Genomic DNA, 22,246 nt, shown 5'->3' with positions numbered 1-22,246 from the left:
TAAATATAAATTAAAATATGAAAACTAAAAGAACATGCACATTCTCTGTCATATGGACCTGCATGAATAAACTTTCTGAATCCTTTATCATCTGCAACTGAAAATAGTTGTGGATGATTACTATACCTTTCTAATGTGACGTTGTTGTCCCTGCTCTCTTTCTCTCTCCCTCCCGCTCTGTTCCTGTGCTACTGAGTGTAACTACCGCCCCTCCCCCCTCTGCCCAGCGCAAAGCACAAGGCTGGCGTGCAGAGTGAAGCGGGAAAAAGTGCGAGAGAGAGAGAGAGAGAGAGAGAGAGAGGGTGAGAGAAAGAAAAAGAAACCATGGCTCCCAATAAGGAGTCGGCTCGTGTCGTTGACTTCAAAGAGTCGGCTCTAAGAGCCGTTTCGTTCGCGACCGACACATCACTATCACCCAAGCACCAAGTGCTTTCTATGTAACATTCACACATGTTCATACAATGATGAACGTATCAAAGAGAAACTTGGGGTTCAGTATCTTGCCCAAGGATACTTAAGCATGCAGGCTTGGGCAGCCAGGGATTGAACCTTCAGATTAGTGGACGACCTGGTCTACCTCCTGAGCTGCAGCCGTCCCCACATAGATGGAACTAGCACGCTTTCCATTCACAAACTTTGCTCTGCACTGTCAACATATGCACAAATATTTGATTAAAGCATGATTCTACGAGTATCTGTAAATAAGACGACACAGTGATACTGGTCAGTGCATTTCAGAGAAAGATACCACTAGCTTCTTTCTTGGTGGTGCTCTCACACTTTTTTGCTTATTAGGATTCAAATTTATTGTCTTTACACATGTGTGAATGCAGGGTGACGAAAAACAGTTTGCATCTAATAGGAAGTGCAAAGTGCAGTAAGTGCAATAAGAGCCGATTATATACAGATAAGTTAAATAGAGAGCAAATACACAGATGTACTGATATATACAGTTGAGGGTCGTTTAAATGGTGGAATAGTTATGCACTGATTATGTCCAAAGAGACCAAATATACAGATGAACTACAGACAGATATACAGATGATCTGTATAGCTATATATGCAGGTGTAATATGAACAATTATACAGATGTGCTACATATATTCAGATGTATGTGTTAGGAGGTGGTGGGTAGGTGTATTGTTGTTGTTTGGGTTTTGTTTTCCTTTTTGGTTATAGGTAGGCGAGGCTGGGCTTGATGGCATTCCAACACACCTGCGACGCATCGGACGTCATCAGTGAGCGCTCTTAGGGAGCTGAGTCACGGACGTCTGGTGTCGGAGTATTGTCGCTGTCACAAGTGGTAACTAGTCAGCACAGGCTGCATCTGTTGATTTTACGCTGTGGAGCTGTATGTTTTAAAGGATCTACGTTTCGCCTACTTTTCTTTGTCTTAGCCTGTTCCATCGCCTGCCCGCCTACCTAGGATTTTGTGTTGACTATTGTGGATCCGCGACGGAGTGCTACGTACCATCAGGCGGCGTTCACCGCAGCGGCTGTGGTTTGGGTGGTCAAGTAAGCTCTCCAACTCTCTCCGTCCACTTGTGTTTAACGTTCGGCTATCAACGGTATGTCATAAGCCCTGTTTTGTTCCCTGTTGTCAGGTAGCTCCGGTGCGTCTGCTGCCTACCTGCATGCTTCGGCTCCGTCTCATCGCCTCGGTGTTTACCTCCTGGCACATTTTTATTTATCACTGTATATAGCCCCTTCCCTTGTAAATATTCCCCCTTACTCGTGTATATAAAAACTTGCATCACTAACTATTCTGCGTCCGTGTGTGTTTCTGCCACGTAATCCATCTGTGTAATCCAGCCCACCTAACAGTATGAGGTAAACAGATCTACAAAGTGCTATGAATATATCTACAGTAGTGGAAGCTTAGCTCTCTGAACAGACTATAATAGTGAACAGTGTAGGCACTATAACAGAGACTATGTCCGTGTCCTAAACCAGCGGTCTCCAACCTTTTATGCGCCACGGACCGGTTTAGGTTTGGCACTATTTTCATGGAACGGCCTTTAAGGTGCAGCGGATAAACACAACAAAATCAAACTGTCATGATTCGTTGTGTGGCAGGCAGGAGAAGGACCCAAGATGCAGACTCACAGACACGAGGATAAACTTAAAGATCACAGTTTTAATGCTGGCTTAAAGGTGAAACACAAAACAGTACTGAACTAAACTGGAAAAACTAAACATGAGATGTACCAGGAACCACGGGGAGAATAACACACAACATGAGGGAGAACGCGACGCCGAACAGAGGGAGACGCAGACAGAAATACACAGAGGGTTAACGAGGAAAGTGGGAACACACGGGGAACACAGCTGACACAGATAACCATAACGAGACAGGGCGGGGTGAACATAACACTGACGGGAGACGGGCAGAGTCAAACAGGAAGTACACAGAGGTTCAGACAGGAGGAGAGAGCACGGGGAGAACACAGACATAACAGGCTGGGGAAAACATGGAATAAAACACGAAAGGGGACAAGGGCTCATGAATACATAGAGGGGCACACAGGGGGTGAGAGTCACAAAGGGAAAGCACACAGGGAACAACATAACAGGGCAACTCCGGAAACAGAACCTAAACAGGGAACTGAATACAAAAATACAAGAGAACTAAGAATACTGGGCCAACCCGGCCCAGGACCATGACATCACCCCCCCCCCCCCCCCACAAGGGCTGGCTCCAGACAGCCCAAACACAGGAAAACAAAAACCAAACAGAAAACGACCCAGGGCGGGTGGCGAGGGCCCGGAACAAAAAACAAAAACGAACAACAGAAAACACAGGAGCACAAGACCATAGTTCAAATAAAGTTCAGGGGGCCGACCCAGAGCCCACCGGCACAAAAGTTCACGGGTCACACGGTCGGGGGGCCGACCGGGCGGGTGGCACAGGTGACAGAGCTGGTCCGGAGGCCGGCCGCGCGGAGGGCAACGGCGGCAACGAAGGAGACGACGGAGCAGTTCAGGGGGCCGGCTGCGCGGAAGGCAGCGGCGGCGGCGAAGGAGACGACGGAGCAGTTCAGGAGGCCGGCCGCGCGGAAGGCAGCGGCGGCTCTCCAGTGTCAGGCGTACTGGCCGAGGCCCGGTGGGCACAGGACCAGTCGAGGCGGGACCGGTCGAGGCGGGAGACTCTGAGGCTGGGCCAGACGAGGACGAAGTCTCTGAGGCTGGGCCAGACGAGGACGAAGACTCTGAGGCTGAGGCTGGACCAGGCGGAGCTGCAGAGGCTGATGGAGGTTGAACGGGCCCCTCGGACCCTCCAGCTGACGTGACGCGAAGCGGTGGCGTCGCCGCAGGGTGCCGGATAGGCACACCTGGGAGTCCAACAGCAGACGCAGGACAAACTGTTATGAAGGCCCCTGGCTGGACTAGGAGCTGAGGAAACACAGGCTGCTGAGGCACAAACCCAGAGAGAGAGAGAGCAGGTAAAAAACAGTCTATAGGGCTTAACATCTTAACACAAGAAACCATGAAGTGGACAGTGGTAGGGACCACCAGTTCTGAGCCAGCAATCATTAGGTTCCCAAAGTCTGCATCAGTCCAAAGTGGCTCAGAAGTTACTAGCCCAGTCTGTGTAGTCCTAGGAGAGGTCAACATAAGCTGGTTGGACTCAACCGGTGGTAGTGTGCGGCTCAGAGGAGCTGGTTCGACCATACGGAAAACAAGAACCACCACTCGATCCACAAAAACAAAGCTTAGATCATCAGGAGCTGACTCCTGGAAAAACAGTAAATACACAGATATGGACCTAACCAATGGCACCGTGGTAGCATGACTGTGGTGTGTTGGATGGATGTGTTTGTTGGAACCCGTACCCGCAGTGATCTGTGGCTGCAGAGTGTTAACCCTATTGAGTGGAGAGACAGATATAGGTGAAACGGTACGTGAACCATTAACTGAAGCAGGTGACACTTCAGGCTGAGAGAGGGTGGTTACGACATTGTTCGGGGCCAAAACCCTATCTAGTGACGAATTCATAGAGGCAGGAGAAAATGGTGTCACATAAATCCTGACCCCAGCTTCCATCTCCTGAGTGGTGGTTATGGTGCTGGAGCAAAACAGTTCAGAACCACCTGGTTTATTACCTATGGGGAGACAGGAGACGTGTTGTGACATTACAGTGTCCTGGTCACCATGATCTGCTGTTATGTGTGCATCTTGGTAACATGCTAGGGGTTCATGACCAGTGTTCACAGTCTCTGGTTCGTGAAAAGCAAGTGTAGCTGGGCACACCGGAGCACTAGCTATGCTTTCGTTGCCTTCATTCAGTGACTGATGGAGGAGCAGGGCCGGCTCAGGAGGGAAGAGAGAAACCACAGGCAACTCAGATTTAGTTGGAACTGCAGACACGGAAAGAGACACCAAAGGAAACACCTCCCTACTGCTATTAAAACCAAAGGCGGTGGGAAACCTTGTCAGTCTGTGAATCGAGTCTGTGGTCCCTGCCGGGTTGAGTGAAGCGGGAGCGGAACTGTCTCTGGCCTGCGGCTCGGTGAATGGCTCATTGCTAGCCACCTCACCGGCTAAGTCCGTAGCCTCCTCACATGCCTTCCGCTCAGAGGTAACTTGGAGCGACTGGACAGTTTCACTCACCTCCGAGCGTCGGGCGATGCGGTGGCGACGCGAACGCCGTTTTCTTTTGGCCGTGGGCCCCGTAGACGTGGGAGATGGAGGCTCCTGAGGCGTCGCAGTGGCTGAGGAGGCGGTAGTAAGCGGAGTGGCAGGCGGGAGTCCCAGGCAACTCCGGGTGCCCCCAAGGGCTAGCCGTGTCCCGCGGAAAACCTCATCGTAGGGGGGAGCGAGCCATGGCTCCTCTCGTAGCTCTTCCTCCAGTTGCGCGCATACTGGAGGAATACTGGAGCGCATACTGCCGCTCCTCGAGGTCGGAATCCGCGCCCCCCACAGCCACTTCGTGTTGCTCAGTGGAGGGCAAAACGGGCCGTGGCGGTGCGCGACAGCGGCGGGAACGCCGTTTCCTCTTAGGGGCGGCCGTGGGCTCAGCCTGGCCTTCCGTGGCGACCGGCTCCTCGCCCTCAGACCACATCCGTGCCAGGCAGGAAGCAGGAGACGAGTAGCCCGATCGCGGCGGCGAGGGTGGGTGGTCGATCTGTGGTGGGACAGCTGACGAGAGCTCCTCCTCGGTGATAAGCCAGGGCTTCCAACGGAGCTCGTCCTCCCGATACGCCCGTAACACCTGCTGCCGCTCCTCTTCACCGAAGTCGCTGGCCTCTGGCATCTCCGTGCGCCACGTAGTGTAGACAGGCGGTGGCGAAGATGTAGAAGCTGAAGAGAAGCGAACAGGCGGCGTAACGGTGGTGAGCCCCATGGTCCCGATCCTGACCGTTTCCGGTTCTTTCTGGGACAGCTGCCCCGGGCGGATGCCCACGGCGGACACAAGAAAGTCCCGGATGTGGGGGCGCAGCGCGCCAAATAGCCACGGGAGCCCGGACACCATCCGCTGAAGACGGACGGCTACGGTCTCCCGGTATTCGCCTCTAGGCAGCGTCGCCCATTCCTCACAGTGGTATTCCACCGTGTAGACCAAGTCTTCCTGGAGGTCCGCGGAGGGGTTGTGAGCTGCTGGGTCCAGTTCGGGGTCGCGTTCTTCTGTCATGATTCGTTGTGTGGCAGGCAGGAGAAGGACCCAAGATGCAGACTCACAGACACGGGGATAAACTTAAAGATCACAGTTTTAATGCTGGCTTAAAGGTGAAACACAAAACAGTACTGAACTAAACTGGAAATCTAAACATGAGATGTACCAGGAACCACGGGGAGAATAACACACAACATGAGGGAGAACGCGACGCCGAACAGAGGGAGACGCAGACAGAAATACACAGAGGGTTAACGAGGAAAGTGGGAACACACGGGGAACACAGCTGACACAGATAACCATAACGAGACAGGGCGGGGTGAACATAACACTGACGGGAGACGGGCAGAGTCAAACAGGAAGTACACAGAGGTTCAGACAGGAGGAGAGAGCACGGGGAGAACACAGACATAACAGGCTGGGGAAAACATGGAATAAAACACGAAAGGGGACAAGGGCTCATGAATACATAGAGGGGCACACAGGGGGTGAGAGTCACAAAGGGAAAGCACACAGGGAACAACATAACAGGGCAACTCCGGAAACAGAACCTAAACAGGGAACTGAATACAAAAATACAAGAGAACTAAGAATACTGGGCCAACCCGGCCCAGGACCATGACACAAACCAGTACCGGCACCAAAAAAAAGAAGATTTATTCATAACACACGGGAAAAGACCCAGGGAAACCGAGTTAACGATAAAAATGATAACAATAAAAACTGATAAAAAACCCGAAAACCATAAATTTCACACCTGAGCCTCAACTCTCGCGGCCCAGTACCAAACGACTCACGGGCCGGTACCAGTACTGGTACCGGCCCGTGGCCCGGGCGTTGGGGACCGCCTTCCTAAACTATAGCCGTACCCAATTTGAGCATATGGTGAATGTTGAGAATGAATGACAGTCATGATCATGGTCATTGGGAGGGATGGTGGGAGGAGGAGTGTCCAAGGATCAAGTGATTCTTCTTCAGAGTCCCCAAGAAAAAAAAGGGCTCTGATGGGCCTTCTTGACCAGGCTGCAGGTGGTAGTTGACCAGGGCAGATTCTCAGAGATGTGGGTCCCCAAGAACTTGAAGCCGGAGACCCGTTCAACTGCTCTGCCATTTATGTAGATGGGGACATGGGTTACTGTCTTCTCCCTCTTGAAGTCCACAATGAGCTCTTTGGTTATGCTGATATTCAGGAGCAGGTTATTGTCAGCACCACATAGCTAGGTGCTTTACCTCTTCCCTGTAGTAAATGTATCTACTCATGTGTTTCTTTACATCGTTTAAGCAAAATAAATGAATATGAAACATAAATTGATACTTTTACATGCAGGTAGGTTACTGCGACTCTTTGTGTTCCTGTCTGACTCCGTATACAGAAAGGCAAGACCTGCAACCACCAAATTACCTACAGCTGTTATACAGGTATTAGACCACCTGTCATTTAAACAAGAAAACACCAATATTTTTATTATTTACTCAAAGTGCACACATTTGTTGTACATTTGACAATTAACTTGTACTATAATACATTGTACAGAGGGGGTTGTTAATCAGTGTCAACTGCTTTAGTGTTAATGACAGTAGATGCACTAAAGGGGCAACAATTCCCTAAAATAGGAATGGTTTTACAGGTGGAGGCCCGTCACATTTTCTCATCTTTTCTGGGGTTTTTTTTTACTGGATTTCCATTTGGCTAAGGCCACCATCACTACTGGTAACATGAGGTGAGACTTGGACCCTAATGAGGTTGCATAAGTAGTCCAGTTACTCCAAAATAGCACATCAATACGCAACTTTGGCAGGTATGCTGTGTCTCCCAGCACAGTCTTAAGAGCATAGAGGAGAATCCTGGGGACAGGCAGTGACTCTATCAGAGCTGGAAAGAGCCTTAGGAGGTCGTTCACCCACCAGCAGGACCAGGATCTCCTCCTTTGTGCAAGGAAGAACAGGATGCCAGGACTGCCACAACCCTACAAAATTACCCTCAGCAGGCCACTGGTGTGAACGTCTCTGACCAAACAAACAGGAACAGACTTCATGAGGGCCCGACATACTCCAGCCTGGCACCATGGACCCAGACTGGTATTAGCCGTAGAATACCGGAATTGGCAGGTCCATCACTGGCACCCTGTGCTTTTACAGATGAGAGCAGCTCCACCCTGAGCACACATGACAGACATGAAAGGGTCTGGAGAATCTGTGGAGAGTGTTATGTCACTGTCACGGGGTGGAAAGGGACAAGTTATCTAAGTTTTTTTACTGTGCATGTTTTTGTTGTGTTTTATCTTTTTAATGTTTTAATATTGTACATTGGGTTATTTTTATGAGTTTTACTGCATGTTTTAATGGTATTTATTTGTTGACTTGTCCTGGAAAGACTCCGCCCCTACCTGATAATAAACTGATCACACCTGCGAGAGATCCCAGAGAGGCCAATAAGAGGGCCTGGCAGACCACAGGAAGCAGTTCGACCGAGAGGCAAGAGAGGACCGAAGCATGAAGGCACCCATGAGTGTCACGGGAACCCACGAGAGCCTGAAGTGACACGGAGACTTAGGAGATGAGGCCTGAGAGGCCTGACGTGAGGCTTCAGGGTGAAGTCACAGAGGCGTGACACATGGCGTGGGACATGAGGCCTGACATGAGGTTTGAGAGCAACACGAAAAGAGTGACACATAAGACGGGTTGGTGCTTGGCATTCCAGGGCACGATACAGCACCAGCGACTAGGGACGCGGAGCGAACAGTCGGACGGCAGTAGCAACAAGAGCCCAGCTTGTACACTGCGGGAGAGCAGAGGCGGCGAGACAGCTGGTGCCGATTTGCAGTTTTAAAGAAGCGGCGGGCGGAGTCGAGAGCTCTGCCCACCCGGGGTAAGTCTTCGACTTATCCCCTTTTATTGAATGAAAACTGCCGAAAAGAATAGTGACTGCCGCTCCCTCCCTTTCTTCAGCGTACCAGGACGCGGAACGTGGGGAGGAAGGCGAGGACTCCGCTGGGTTTCCCTTTTATATCACTTCGCTGGATTTCTTAGTTCTTTGTGACTTTTATACCGTGGCGGATGCCACTGGACTTTTAATGTTGTGTTTTATTGATTTTTATTGTGTTACCCCTTGGCCAAGGTTGTTTTAATTCATTTTACATTTTTAACTATTTAAATATAATAAATTATATTTTAATTATACAGTTTTTTAATCGTGTGCTTTCCCTTGGCGGCTCCACTGCTCTGTCCGTTTGGAGGAAGGTTTCCTCCCTTTAGAAAAAACACTGTGGAAATAGAATCACCTTCCCTCCGTTACATCACCGGTTACATCATTCTACAGTATATACAACGGTGTGAAGACCCCATACCTCACTCTGCCCGCTGATATGTGGTGTTGATGCATGCTGTCCTAAAGTGGTACCAACGAGCCTCTGCCAGATAACAGCTGGTGTCAGCATGGCCCCTCCCAAGAATCCTCAATATCTGCATGTATTTAAAATTGAGAGGTGGGCACCAGCACCTGAGGTGAGGCTGAATAAACAGCCTGTCCTCTGGTCGCAGTTTAGCGTGCCCACCCCCAAGGCCCTATGTGTGTGTGTCATGAGAGTGTAAGTAATGTGAGTGCCTAAGGTGTGGAATAAAACTGAGACAGGTGGCCAAGAGGGGACAGAGGAGGAATGCCTCCCCTGAACCGCAGTGACACACCTGTACCCCGTAACACGTTATTAAGTAACGCGTTACAGTAACTACGTTATTATTGTGGTAACGAGCACGGTAACTAGTTATTATGCCAAAACCAGGAACGCGTTACTCGTTACTGGGATTTAGATTTACTCGTTACTTCGTGTGGTGGCATCGCGGAGCTTCCACAGATTCAGTAACATTAGCAAGTGGTGGAGGCCAGCAGGTGGATGAAGGAAAAGGGACGCAGGAGGAGAGACCCGAGGCGGCCGCCGGTCCGAGTGTGAACTGAACTTCAGGTAAGAAGTTATAACCTGCAGTCTCTCTGGGTCAGATATGAACCAAGTTTAGGTGGAGTTTATTTTCGTTGTGCTGACTTTTTCGTACTGCGTGCTAGCTAGCATGACGGAGTTTCTATACAGCTGGGTGTGTATGTGTTAGTCCCCATAGGGAAATAGTTCCTCTGCATTTAACCCATTCACCCAGTGAAGCAGTGGGCAGCCACCAATGCAGCGCCCGGGGAGCAGTGTGTAGGGACGGTACCTTGCTCAGGGGTACTTGTACAGAGTGAGAGGCTCCTTGAACCAAAACAGCTACCACAGCATTCATGCAGCACCGTGCAGGACCCTCTGGTATGAGGCTAGTTGGTCAGGGGTTCATCCTACAGCACGATGACCCAAAACATCAGTCCAAGCTGTGCCAGAACTACCTCAGGAAAAAGAACAAGATGGTGAACTTGAAAACATGGAGTCCAGCACAGCCTCCAGACTGAAACCCCATCGAGCTGGTTTCAACTGGACAGAAGAGCAAAGCAACCTACAAGGTCCACATTTATGGGAACTTCTGCAACAGATATGGGACAATATTTGATTTCTATTGTAGAAAGAAGCCACGGCTGTGTTCAGCTGTTATATCTGTCAAAGGGGGCTCCTGATGAGTCAAAGGTTAGAATACATTCTGGTCTATAAACGGATTCCATGAATTCTGCTTTCTTATTTGTACTATGCTTTCCTTTCAGAGTTCAATGAGACATTAAACTGAATAATTTTCAATAAAAACTGGAAAAATTGAGGTGTTCTAAAACTTTTGATTGGTATATGTAAAATTACCCTCTGGCCCCTGCAGGCAGTCTTTAACCTTCAAGCTGAGGTCCTCTACCAGAGGTGTGGGAGTTTGAGCTTCCTGCGCAGTATCTTAGCTGTTCCTACGACTGCGCTCTTCTGGACAGAGATATCTGATGTTCTTCTATCTCCTCCTTTGGCCAGGTTATTATCCCTGCATGGGATCTGATCGCAGGCAGGGCATAGGTGTTAACTGCCTGGATCTTGTTCTTCCCATTCAGCTGAGTTGTCCAGACTTGCCTGACTGCCTGGAGCTATTTAGTGGCTGCAGCTTTCCTGGCCACCTCTTCATTATTCCTATTTGCCTGTGGGTGAGATGGCCCTGTTCAGTGAGCCTTTGTGCTCTATGGATGTGGGAAGATCAACCAGGATAGAATTATTTTTCATTACAAGATTAAAGTTAGCCAACAACTTTGTTTTGAACCTTACGTCTAAGAGGAGCCAAACAGTGCCGGCCAAAGCTCTGTCACAGCACGACTAACTGAAGAGGGGGAGCTATGAGTCAAGTCTGATCCCTCCAAATAATCACTATCCTATTTACCAGTACGACACCTGTACAGCCCACAAGAAACTCAGCCTACAAAAACTCTGATCACTGCATCTACACTATGTGGACATGGAAACCCTGCAGCTGCTGGCACACAGATGTCAGTGCCACAGTAGGTTTGGAGCTCTGCAGTTGGCAACATTTACGCACTGTGCACCTTAACACGTGCACAAATCAGTGACCTAATTCTGTAACGTTACTTGGTCTGCCACTGTGTAAATGGACTGATTCTTATATAGCACTTTTCTACTCTCCTGAAGTACTTCAAAGCGCTCTATACAACGTGACTCATTCACACATGCACTTCTTCTCAAGTGCAAACTAATAAACACAGTCTGATAGATGCATCGAAGGGCAACTTGGGGTTACCACCTGAGCCACAGCCACCCCCCAACTCAGGCTGTCTGAGTTTCTTTGATTCTTTAACTCTCCCAATATGCAGTGAAACCATTTACTGTTGATCGTGGGATATTTAGGTGTGCAAATTCATAACCTGACTAGTTGCAATAATGGCATCTCATTACACTCCCGCATTCAAACATTTGGGAAATACTGACCCATTCAAACGAATGTCCGTAAAGGGAGGAGGCGTGGCTAAGTGCCTGATTTTATACAACTGTGGCATTAGGACTGAAAACATCTGAATTCAAAGACTAAGATCTCTGACCCATGTGGCATACCTTGCCATTGTGCAAAAAGCTAGTAAAATAACATTCACTTAATATTCTGAGGATTCACTAAGTTAAACAACCTCCACACATTTAACTTGTTTGTGTTTTAAAGTATCTTGAATTTTATCTAACACGAGGAATAGTAACGTTTCTGCATATGCAGAAAGTGTGCGTGCGGATAGTTTTGTTCACTGTTGCCTGTGCACATGTACATCTCTTTCTTGAAGCAGTGCTTTGTGGCCAGGTGGACCATCTTGTAGCTTGCAGTGAAGATAATAAACCATCAGCACTTGACTACACCACTATTGATCTGCCTCAAAACCCAGCTATTAAGCATCGTCATGAACAGTCAATTCACATCCCTGCAGGTTTCTGCAGCCCCCACTGTGCAAAGCTCTTAAAAACACTCCCCTCTTGTCTGTGCTATCTGATGCATTAAAGAATTTTTATTCTCTTCAAAGACTGTTTCATTGTCAGCCTCCTACACAAAGGGTGGAGAACACAGCGCACCATCCTCCTGCAGGCTGTCTACTAAACACCTAAGGAACTGAGAGGCATCAAATGCATGCTGATACGATCCAGTTATGGCAAAGCCCTTTGAACTAATACTGCGTCACTGGCATTAGGACATAAAGTACCACAATATATAATACAGAGTATGAACATGAATAGAAAGCATATTGGCAAGGTCCAAACAAATGAACATCTTTAACTAAATGAATGCAAAGCTGAAGCAGGACATGGCTCTGCAACCTTCAGTTCATCTTTGAATGCTTATAACAAACTAATAATTTCACATAGAAGAAATCTGATTATCCAAAAGATAATAATAGATCTCTGCATCTAATGTGATGTATAAACTGTTTTTACAAAGCACCGCTCAGATGGTTGGTGTTAGGTATTTTAGTACCATGGGAGCATTTACTGGATATTGTTTTATAGTGACATTATACAGGAAAACTCTGTCATTCAATAAGGCCCCTTTGTTTTAGTTATTTTTCTCTTTGACCCAAGAATTGATGTGTGAGAATCACAGGCTGGTACAAGGTTGAAATACCACAGAGATCACTCCCTCAGCTACATTAGTTTCTAAATCTCTTAGGAGACGCCTGTTGAAGGCCAGATGGTTTGTTTCAGATTTCACTAATGAAAGAACTCTTTATTTCGTGCCTTGAAAATATGTCGCTGAGATAATCACAATTGTAGCTGAACTGATAAACTATACAAAGGGTGCTTCTTCACCCAAGGGCAGGAAGACGCTCCCTTATCTTGGTCTGTACTGGTTTAAACTGAGAATCTGCTGACTCATGAATTTTACCCTCTATATAAACTGTTGTACTTGAGAATAAAGTTGAGTCAATTTGGGAAGACAACCTGAAGCAGTCTCTGTTTTCTTGTTCTCCCAAGCTGCTCCCGAGCTCGTACTAACACGCTGAATGGCATGCTTGAATATTACTTGAGAATATATTTGACTGTGTTACAGACTAAGGGACATTCTCTGCTGATAGACGTCCACGCCTCGGAGGAAGTCGATCCACGGATTAGGCCCTGGAAACCGTTTCCTTCAGTTGGTAAATGTTTTTCTGTTCAAGCATCTGACTTGTAATAGGTCTGGAAAGAAAACTACATATGCAAAAAAATGTAAGCACAATACTACCCTAATTATTTATCATAACACATGATCACATGGCTTTGGGGGCTCGAGGCAAAGCTCTCCATTTACCTGACTACTTCTTGTTCCGGACCTCACCTCATGCCACTGTCACCAGGCAGAGATCAGGAGAGTTTGTAAGACTCACACTGATCCACAGTGTCCCTTTGTTGACACTACTCGCTAGCTATTTGAATACCAGTTAAACAATCCATGTTGAACGGTGCAGAGAATTCATCTGTTTGATGGCAGAGACCTCAGGATGGACCAAAGACACAGAGGGCTGTGACAGAAAATGTGAAATACATCATTTACACCTTCATTTCATAAAAGACGCCGAGCATAGAAAATTTTACTTTAAATACTCCCAATTTCATTTGGAATTTTATAGCCGTACAAAGTCAACAAGAATATCAGATATGATACCAAGCAAGCTTTAAGCAAACCAAGGAAGAAGCAAAATTAAAAAGAAAAATCATCATGAAACATGAAAACAACAAGAATACAATGAAAAAGAAGCTCCCAAACTGAATGTCTGAAAGAGGAAAGCATGAGAACAAATACAAAGACGTGAATAGGATACAGGGATGCTCTGCCAGCCTCCCTTGGGTTTTTTATTAGCTGGCTTGGTCCAGAGATTGTGTCAGGGTTTAGAGAAATCTAGTATTTCCCCAGTTAAATGTGATTCATTACAACATGAAAGAGTCACACAAGCAGAATGTGGTGTCAGAAAAATAACACAATCAGCATAATATGGGCGATTATCCAGATTTTGGCTCTAGTGTCTAAACACACCATTTTACAGAGAAGCTAGTGAGCGATGAAGAATTTCAGCAGCAGCTGTAACCATGTGAAACACTGCATATCGGCAGAAGGCTCACGTGTGTTTCATTTACGAATAAATTCTTTACAAATCCTACCATGTGAATTCATGGATTTTTCTTTCACATTCTCTCTCTCACAGTTGAAGTGTACCTCTGGTGCAAATTACTGACCTCTGTCATCATTTTAAGTGGGGGAACTTGCACAATCGGTGGCTGACTAAATACTTTTTTGCCCCACTGTATGTTTGCTGGGAGCAGTTCTGGTTGTACAGTCTGACAGCTGCAGGGAGGAAGGACCTGCAGAAACGCTCCTTCATGCATCGAGGATGCAGCAGTCTGTCACTGAAGCAGCTCTGCAGTTCAGCAGCATTTACATGCATGGGGTGGGAGACTCTGTCCATCAGAGATGTTATTTTGGCCACAGTCCTTCTGTCTCCCACCACCTGCACTGGGTCCAGGGTGCATCCCAGAACAGAGCTGGACTTCCTGATGAGTTTATCCAACCTCTTCGTCTCAGCTGCTGATAAACTGCTGCTCCAACATACCACACTGTAAAAAATGACAGATGCCACCACAGAGTCATAGAAGGTCTTTAAAAGCGCTCCCTGGACTCCAAATGACCTCAGCCGCCTCAGCAGGTGGAGTCTGCTCTGACCCTTCCTGTAAAGAGCATCAGTGTTGTGGCTCCAGTCCAGTTTATTATTCAGGTGAACACCCAGGTACCTATAAGAGTCCACTATCTCAATGTCCACTCCCTGGATGTTCACCGCTGTCAGTGTGGTGGGTCTGCGTCTCCGGAAGTCCACCACCAACTCCTTGGTTTTCCCGGCGTTTATCAGCAGGTGGTTCTGCTGACACCAGTCTACAAAGTCCAGAGTCCACCGTCTGTACTCGGAGTCGTCCTCACCTGTGATGAGGCGACTATGGCAGAGTCGTCAGAGAACTTCTGTAGGTGGCAGCGTGGGGAGTTGATGGAGAAGTCTGCAGTGTAGAGGGTGAAGAGGAACGGTGCCAGCACAGTTCCCTGTGGGGAGGGAGAGGTGATGAGCTGTATGCCTCCTTGGTGTTGGCATACAATAAGTCCAATGTTTTATTGTCTCTGGTGTAGCAGGTAACATACTGGGTGAAGGTGGGGAGAGTGGAGGACAGGGAGATGTGATTAAATTATGTGTATAATGATGTTCTCATTTGGGCTGCAGGTACCTGTGATAACATTACACATCAACTATTTTTTTGATCAATGCATAACCAATATATATCAAAAAATAAACTGTTTTTTCACACATTTTCTGTATATGAATTTTACTTAAATCTTTCGTTTAAGAGGATGACGTGAATACATGAGAAAGAGATGGCATGTCATGAGAAATGTACCACTACACACCAAAGACAAGAAGGCAATCACTTAAACATCAACCAACATGCTCTGGTTGGACATATATGTATGCATTTGCATGTATGTATTTCTCTTTGTCAGTTTAACAGTTTCTGTTGTGCCCGTCACTGCTCCCTGTCTGTTTTCTTACCTGGTTCTTCCTGACCTTGTACTTTCTCCTCACGTTCCCTCTTTCCTCGCTCCCTTTGGACTGACAATCATACACAAATAGATTGTATGCAATGAGATGAAAAATTACATTAATATGAAAAAAATTCTGTTAAGATCACTAACAAAAAGTCCTCTCAGTGTACTTTCAACCAAAAGGCAAATAACCAAACCACATGAACATCTAATAAAAGATATAAACATTGATACACTGATCCAACATTATTCTTGATTGACGGATCATTTGATCTTACACTTTTACCTGATGTGGCTCCTTTTTTTGAAAAAACGTCCTTATATCCATTATGAACCTGGCTGTCTCTCTGTACACAAACACACACGCACACAACAGTTATAAGGTTAATGGGCATTCAGTCAGTTAGCATCCATTTCAAACAGGACAGTGGTAACAACAGCAGGCTGCGGACAATCTAAAGTTTTAGATTTTAAATAGGCTGTATACATTTCAATGGGAGCAACAGGACGGGTCAAATGTCGCTGAATTTACTACAGAGTAGGACGGATTGTAGGGCAGCAAACATCGTCGGAAAACACGTTTTCAACACTGCAGGTTACCTGGTGTAATGCTTTTCAGCTAAAAAGAAACATGGTCTGACTCCTACCTAACTGTAGAAAGAGTAACTGAAGGTTAAATGCAGCTAACATGCCCTGTTTTAAGCCAGGCACTTACACCTCTGCACCGCTGCGTCTCAGCCACCATCGCTCTGGCAGCCAGAGCGCTAGAGTCAGAGTAGGGGAGAGCTGGAACAAACCATTTTGGGAGGGGGGGTTATCTATACTTTTGTTGTTAAAATATTACGCCTCAAACAAGTACAGTACTGTATGCTTTTTATATTTTTAGTAGTGTGTCACACAAACAGCAAATATTCTCAAAAAAGTAAGAAATCTTTGGGGGTGCTTTGATTAATTTCGCACAATTACACTGTGCTATCAAGTTGCTTGACCATTACACAACTTAAATTTAGTCCCAACTTATCACATATGATTAGGTGGTGTATTTGTGAATCAATACAAGTTTGTGACATGTTCTTTTAAACGACTCAACCTAATAAATTAACAAGACACTGTGCTACATCGAGAAATATAGAAACCAGGTAACCAGGTACTGCTCAACAGTAGCCGGGGGTGGAGCTTAGCAAATGCGTCAGATGCGTTCTGTTCAAATGAATGTTGTCATAGCATTTATGGAAAAAACACATTTTGAAAAATGCTGGCAGAGCTGGTACATGCACTTTGGATTACAGAGGAGAAAAAGAGAGGAGAGGAAAGAAAAAGAGATTATTTTTTAAGGTAAGGACCGCTCGACAAGTGACATTTGCTAAAGTGGAATTATTAAGGGGACATGCAGTGTCCACGTTTATGTTAAACTTTTCTAAACACAGTGTGGAGGGACCTGTACATGTGTTGGTCTTCTAATGCTGGGCAGACACTGTGCGATTTTTTCAGTCGCGCGATTCAGCTCCTGCTCAAACTGTACGGTTGACTCGCAGGGGTCATAGGTCACGATGCAGGGTCTCACACTATACCGCCCGATGCTCTGATGCGACCTGAGTGCTCACACTGTGCCTCCATAAAATGAAGGTTATAACAGAAATTCTGTCGCTCGCTCTCTCTGTCTTTCACTCACACAGACACACCACCACCATCAACTTTGCTAAATTGCTAATGAAAAACATTGATCAGCTGTGATTGAGCAGCAGTGTAGATCCAACTATTTTCACGGTTGTTGTGGTCGTGATCATTTTGTGAGGCCACATCGAAAAGGCTCGGATGAGCTTTCCAAAGTTCTACAAGTTGTTCCTCCATCGCTTGTGTCCAGATCACACGCTGCACTGCTGTGCTGCTCCGTCTTTTTCGCTGACATTTGTGTTTGCGCGTGCGCAGTGTGACAAACTGCGGTGACACCCTCACGACGGTCGCGAGGGTCGCTCACGACCAAGCGATTGATGATCGGGAGCTGGTCGTGAGGGGTTAATCGCGTCTCGTTACCCCACGTATACTATACGATGCATGACGCACGATGAAGGCCAAAATCGGGCCGATCGCCAAAACGGTCGCACGACTCAAAAATCGGCTCAAAATGGGCCAAAAATCGCACAGTGTAAGCCCAGCATAAGGCAGCGGTCCCCAACCTTTTTTGCGCCACGGACCGGTTTATGCCCGACAATATTTTCACGGACTGGCTGTTCTAAGGCAGGGGTCCCCAACCCCCGGGCCTCGGACCGGTAGCGGTCCGTGAGTCGTTTGGTACCGGGCCGCGAGAGTTGAGGCTCAGGTGTGAAATGTCTGGTTTTCAGGGTTTTTATCGGTTTTAAGCGTTATTTTGTTATCGTTTTTATTGTTAACTCGGTTTTCCTGGGTCTTTTCACATGTGTTATGAATAAATCTTATTTTTTTCGATACTGATACTAGTTTTATTTTGTTGTATTTATCTGAGACACTGGTCCGTGAAAATATTGTCGGGCATAAACCGGTCCGTGGTGCAAAAAAGGTTGGAGACCGCTGTTCAAAGGTACCTTCTTGCTGCATAAATGCTTTAAAGAGTAGAATTTGATATTCGCTGCATGCATGTACATGGGTGCTCACATTTTGTAATTTCTTTAGTGTGATATAACCAAGCAAGTACTATCTTACAGCCTGTTCTTAGACAAATCATGTTTGTGTTCATTTTCCTGCCTACCGCTAGACTCTGAGTAACTGCTAAAATCTAAGAGGAATGAAAATGTTTGTATCTTAGGATCTGTTATCTTTTGTTTGGCTACAGAAACTATGTGTGTGTGTGTGTGTGTGTGTGTGTGTGTGTGTGTGTGTGTGTGTGTGTGTGTGCTTCTCTTTCCTAAAAAAAAAAGTGAGATTTGTGCCATAAATCAGGTCGATTATTTTAATTAGAATGTGTTTTGTTCAAATGAATGTTGTCATATTATTAATAGATTGAAACCTTTTGAAGAGTGCAGTAAGGACCGCTCAGCAGGTGACATTTGCTAAAGTGGAAATGTTAAGGGGACATGCAGTGTCCACGTTAATGTTGAACTTTTCTAAACTCAGTGTGGAGGGGACCGGAGTGTTTTTGTGGCGTGGGTGTGGTGTGATCCTGTGTGCGTGCAGGAGTAGCTCGGAGTGACATAATCTGGTGCGCGTGCGAGAGGTGGCCCGGATTGAGTGGTGGCTGGGTGTGGCCCCCTCTCGTGCGCGTGTAGGAGGGGCTTGGAAGGGTGTAATCTTGTTGCGAGTGCAAGAGTTTGTCCAGTGTGACACTCTCTTGCGCACGTGCAGGAGTGTGAGGTTCAACGCTGGAACGTTGAGCCTCCTCCCCCCCACTTCCGGACCAGGTTATGGATCGTTCCTCAGTGGGTTTGTGAGAGGTGGCCCAGATTGAGTGGTGGCTGGTTGTGGCGTAATCTTGTGCATGTGCAAGAGGTGTGTAGGAGTAGCTCAGAGTGTGAGGTTCATCTGTAGAACGTTGAACCTCCTGAATCCCTCCTCCCGGACCAGGTTATGGACCTTTCCTAAGTGCATGTGTGAGAGGTGGCCCGGATTGAGTGGTGGCTGGGTGTGGCCCCCTCTCGCACACGTGCAGGAGGAGCTCGGAGTGGTGTAATCTGGTGCGCATGCAAGAGGTGGCCCGGATTGAGTGGTGGCTGGGTGTGGCCAACTCTCGTGTGCGTGCAGGAGGAGGTTGGAGTGTTCAATGTTCCAGCGTTGAACCTCCTGAATACCCCCTCCCGACCAGGTTATGGACCTTTCCTCAGTGCACGTGCGAGAGATGCCCCAGATTGAGTGGTGGCTGGGTGTGGCCAACTCTCGTGTGCGTGCAGGAGGAGCTCCGAGTGGTGTAATCTGGTGCGTGTTTGAGAGGTGGACTGGATTGCGTGGTGGCGTGGGCGTTGCGCACTCTTGCAGGAAGGGCACAGAGTGGGTAATCTTGTGCAGGAGTAGCTCAGAGTGACATAATCTGGTGCGCGTGCGAGAGGTGGCCCGGATTGAGTGGTGGCTGGGTGTGGCCCCCTCTCGTGCGCGTGTAGGAGGGGCTTGGAAGGGTGTAATCTTGTTGCGAGTGCAAGAGTTTGTCCAGTGTGACACTCTCTTGTGCACGTGCAGGAGTGTGAGGTTCAACGCTGGAACGTTGAGCCTCCTCCCCCCCACTTCCGGACCAGGTTATGGATCGTTCCTCAGTGGGTTTGTGAGATGAGCCCAGATTGAGTGGTGGCTGGTTGTGGTGCCATCTTGCAGGACGAGCTCCGAGTGGCGTAATCTTGTGCATGTGCAAGAGGTGTGCAGGAGTAGCTCAGAGTGTGAGGTTCATCTGTAGAACGTTGAACCTCCTGAATCCCTCCTCCCGGACCAGGTTATGGACCTTTCCTAAGTGCACGTGTGAGAGGTGGCCCGGATTGAGTGGTGGCTGGGTGTGGCCCCCTCTCGCACACGTGCAGGAGGAGCTCGGAGTGGTGTAATCTGGTGCGCATGCGAGAGGTGGCCCGGATTGAGTGGTGGCTGGGTGTGGCCAACTCTTGTGTGCGTGCAGGAGGAGGTTGGAGTGTTCAATGTTCCAGCGTTGAACCTCCTGAATACCCCCTCCCGACCAGGTTATGGACCTTTCCTCAGTGCACGTGCGAGAGATGCCCCAGATTGAGTGGTGGCTGGGTGTGGCCAACTCTCGTTTGCGTGCAGGAGGAGCTCCGAGTGGTGTAATCTGGTGCGTGTTTGAGAGGTGGACTGGATTGTGTGGTGGCGTGGGCGTTGCGCACTCTTGCAGGAAGGGCTCAGAGCGGGTAATCTTGTGCGCCCAGATTTTATGTGGGAGCAGCGCCCTTTCGCACATTAGCGAGAGGGCGCTGCTCCCACGCGTTTTTCCTGTCCCTGCAGGAGCAACAGGAACTGAAGGAGGAGCAGGAGCGGCTGGAGATGCGACAGGAGTAGCAGGACCTGCCGGACGAGCATGAGCAGCATTCTTCACCTGATGGAAGAGACAGGAGCAGCAGCCATCATTAATAAATGCAACATCATATCAAAATAATAAAATCAATCAGTGTCATTCATAAAGTTGAAGTTGTGTCACTTCAGTCTTCAGCACTTCCTCAAAACATGAAGAAATCCTTTCTCCTTACAAATATCTCTGCCTCACATGATTCTTTGATTAAAACTCATTGTTTAAGTTTATTGGTAAATATTGACACTGATACACACTGTGAATGTGTATGCCAGTGTTGGTGGTCATCTCAAGTTCACTGTACAGATAAATATATATATACGTATACATAAATATATGTAAATACGTATAAAGTATGCATTTTTAATGTGCCGTGCTCAGTTATGTTGCAGCGCTGACTCTACAATGTGGAAGGTCGTAAAAAATGAAGAAGAACCATTAAATCAGAAGATGTGTCCAAACTTTTGACTGGTAGTGTAAATAATTATATGATCAACAATGAGATGAGAGACTTTTTGTCATGGCTGGGGCAGCAGACGTGCGGTGGAGTTAAATGAGGACCCAAGATGCAGGAAACGGCTAGATGCAGGTGAGTGTTTGTTTACAAAGGGTGAAATATAAACAGAAACAAGGGTGGCGAGGACTGCACAAAGACACGAACCTAACCTGGGACAATCGGTGGCTGACTAAATACTTTTTTGCCCCACTGTATGTATATGTGTATTTCATGAGGGCATGTGTGTATTTCCAGGGTAATACTGTCATACTGTTTTTGTCCTCTTCATTGCTGAATGTTCACCTCCGTCTCTACACACATCCACACACACACTCGCTCTCCAGGTCAGAACCATGAAAGGCATCCGCAGCCTGCAGCAGTTTGGAAGCGCTCCCATATACTGACAGCAGAATTAGGTCAGAGCGTGAATGTGGCAACAGGGAGATGCAGATGTATGTGCACACGAGTCAATACAGCAGTGCAGTAACACAAAAACAAAAAAGATGAAAGAGACTTGATCAAAACTCTTGGCCCTCGGGGTTTTCTGTTACACAGAAAGCCAAGATTCTAATAAACATGAAACAGCTTTCTTTTGATTCAGAAATAAAGCAAAACTTCACAATAGTTTGTTTTCTCTGAACATGCCAATGCTTCTTTGGATTTCATCCCGTTTCTATCTGCATGCAGTTGCTGACTTCAGAGATGACGGGAGACACATTCAGACTAGTTAGATGGATGCTGTGTGCTGGCATTTGGACCGGCTCTTCATGATTTCATTTGGCTGAAGATGCAAAGGTTGAAAGTGTTCATTCAGAGGCCCGGCTCTCTCAGTCTGCACACACAGACTTCAGTCTTTGCAGTCGAGTTTCTCTGCTTTTAATGGTTTTACGCGCCTTATACAATATAAATCAGAATACTTTATTAATCCCGAAGGAAATTAGGGACCTTGAGGCAACTGACATTGTGACTTTGTGCTATATAAATAAAACTGAATTAAACTTAGAGCTGACCTTTAGTAACTATGTGTGGCTTTTTAAGGGCAGGTATGTATGTGTCCGAGCAGTAATCGCTGCATAATTGTAGTATTTCTTCAAGATTTGAAGGTACAATATCAGGATGCAGCCCTTGTGAGCCAAAGTAGATCTTTGGATCTTTACTTTGGAATTCTAAG

The sequence above is a fragment of the Diplotaxodon limnothrissa genome, linkage group LG23, assembly GCF_057381915.1.
Source record: "Diplotaxodon limnothrissa isolate DT_005_m linkage group LG23, D_limnothrissa_male_GT1.1, whole genome shotgun sequence".
Taxonomy (NCBI): domain Eukaryota; kingdom Metazoa; phylum Chordata; class Actinopteri; order Cichliformes; family Cichlidae; genus Diplotaxodon; species Diplotaxodon limnothrissa.
This window is presented reverse-complemented; position numbering follows the sequence as displayed.